Source organism: Oncorhynchus kisutch, linkage group LG15 (genome assembly GCF_002021735.2).
Source record: "Oncorhynchus kisutch isolate 150728-3 linkage group LG15, Okis_V2, whole genome shotgun sequence".
Lineage (NCBI taxonomy): Eukaryota > Metazoa > Chordata > Actinopteri > Salmoniformes > Salmonidae > Oncorhynchus > Oncorhynchus kisutch.
In genome coordinates this window covers 13,544,343-13,547,106 of record NC_034188.2, presented here as the reverse complement: position 1 = coordinate 13,547,106, position 2,764 = coordinate 13,544,343, and positions in this window count along the sequence as shown.

Here is a 2,764-nt window from a genome sequence, read left to right as displayed (position 1 = left end):
CTAGTCAGTTGGAAAGGGAAAGGGGGATACCTAGTCAGTTGGAAAGGGAAAGGGGGATACCTAGTCAGTTGGAAAGGGAAAGGGGGATACCTAGTCAGTTGGAAAGGGGGATACCTAGTCAGTTGGAAAGGGAAAGGGGGATACCTAGTCAGTTGGAAAGGGGGATACCTAGTCAGTTGGAAAGGGTAAGGGTGATACCTAGTCAGTTGGAAAGGGGGATACCTAGTCAGTTGGAAAGGGAAAGGGGGATACCTAGTCAGTTGGAAAGGGAAAGGGGGATACCTAGTCAGTTGGAAAGGGGGATACCTAGTCAGTTGGAAAGGGAGAGGGGGATACCTAGTCAGTTGGAAAGGGGGATACCTAGTCAGTTGGAAAGGGGGGATACCTAGTCAGTTGGAAAGGGAAAGGGGGATACCTAGTCAGTTGGAAAGGGGGGATACCTAGTCAGTTGGAAAGGGAAAGGGGGATACCTAGTCAGTTGGAAAGGGGGATACCTAGTCAGTTGGAAAGGGGGGATACCTAGTCAGTTGGAAAGGGAAAGGGGGATACCTAGTCAGTTGGAAAGGGGGATACCTAGTCAGTTGGAAAGGGGGGATACCTAGTCAGTTGGAAAGGGAAAGGGGGATACCTAGTCAGTTGGAAAGGGGGATACCTAGTCAGTTGGAAAGGGGGGATACCTAGTCAGTTGGAAAGGGAAAGGGGGATACCTAGTCAGTTGGAAAGGGAAAGGGGGATACCTAGTCAGTTGGAAAGGGGGATACCTAGTCAGTTGGAAAGGGAAAGGGGGATACCTAGTCAGTTGGAAGGGAAAGGGGGATACCTAGTCAGTTGGAAAGGGAAAGGGGGATACCTAGTCAGTTGGAAAGGGGGATACCTAGTCAGTTGGAAAGGGAAAGGGGGATACCTAGTCAGTTGGAAAGGGGGATACCTAGTCAGTTGGAAAGGGTAAGGGTGATACCTAGTCAGTTGGAAAGGGGGATACCTAGTCAGTTGGAAAGGGAAAGGGGGATACCTAGTCAGTTGGAAAGGGAAAGGGGGATACCTAGTCAGTTGGAAAGGGGGATACCTAGTCAGTTGGAAAGGGAAAGGGGGATACCTAGTCAGTTGGAAAGGGGGATACCTAGTCAGTTGGAAAGGAAAAGGGGGATACCTAGTCAGTTGGAAAGGGGGATACCTAGTCAGTTGGAAAGGGAAAGGGGGATACCTAGTCAGTTGGAAAGGGAAAGGGGGATACCTAGTCAGTTGGAAAGGGGGGATACCTAGTCAGTTGGAAAGGGAAAGGGGGATACCTCGTCAGTTGGAAAGGGGGATACCTAGTCAGTTGGAAAGGGGGGATACCTAGTCAGTTGGAAAGGGAAAGGGGGATACCTAGTCAGTTGGAAAGGGGGATACCTAGTCAGTTGGAAAGGGGGGATACCTAGTCAGTTGGAAAGGGAAAGGGGGATACCTAGTCAGTTGGAAAGGGAAAGGGGGATACCTAGTCAGTTGGAAAGGGAATGGGGATACCTAGTCAGTTGGAAAGGGGGATACCTAGTCAGTTGGAAAGGGAAAGGGGGATACCTAGTCAGTTGGAAAGGGGGATACCTAGTCAGTTGGAAAGGGTAAGGGTGATACCTAGTCAGTTGGAAAGGGGGATACCTAGTCAGTTGGAAAGGGAAAGGGGGATACCTAGTCAGTTGGAAAGGGAAGGGGATACCTAGTCAGTTGGAAAGGGGGATACCTAGTCAGTTGGAAAGGGAGAGGGGGATACCTAGTCAGTTGGAAAGGGGGGATACCTAGTCAGTTGGAAAGGGAAAGGGGGATACCTAGTCAGTTGGAAAGGGGGATACCTAGTCAGTTGGAAAGGGGGGATACCTAGTCAGTTGGAAAGGGAAAGGGGGATACCTAGTCAGTTGGAAAGGGGGATACCTAGTCAGTTGGAAAGGGGGGATACCTAGTCAGTTGGAAAGGGAAAGGGGGATACCTAGTCAGTTGGAAAGGGAAAGGGGGATACCTAGTCAGTTGGAAAGGGGGATACCTAGTCAGTTGGAAAGGGAAAGGGGGATACCTAGTCAGTTGGAAAGGGAAAGGGGGATACCTAGTCAGTTGGAAAGGGAAAGGGGGATACCTAGTCAGTTGGAAAGGGGGATACCTAGTCAGTTGGAAAGGGAAAGGGGGATACCTAGTCAGTTGGAAAGGGGGATACCTAGTCAGTTGGAAAGGGTAAGGGTGATACCTAGTCAGTTGGAAAGGGGGATACCTAGTCAGTTGGAAAGGGAAAGGGGGATACCTAGTCAGTTGGAAAGGGAAAGGGGGATACCTAGTCAGTTGGAAAGGGGGATACCTAGTCAGTTGGAAAGGGAAAGGGGGATACCTAGTCAGTTGGAAAGGGGGATACCTAGTCAGTTGGAAAGGAAAAGGGGGATACCTAGTCAGTTGGAAAGGGGGATACCTAGTCAGTTGGAAAGGGAAAGGGGGATACCTAGTCAGTTGGAAAGGGGGATACATAGTCAGTTGGAAAGGGAAAGGGGGATACCTAGTCAGTTGGAAAGGGAAAGGGGGATACCTAGTCAGTTGGAAATGGAAAGGAGGATACCTAGTCAGTTGGAAAGGGAAAGGGGGATACCTAGTCAGTTGGAAAGGGGGATACCTAGTCAGTTGGAAAGGGAAAGGGGGATACCTAGTCAGTTGGAAAGGGAAGGGGGATACCTAGTGGTTGGAAAGGGAAAGGGGGATACCTAGTCAATTGGAAAGGGGGATACCTAGTCAGTTGGAAAGGGAAAGG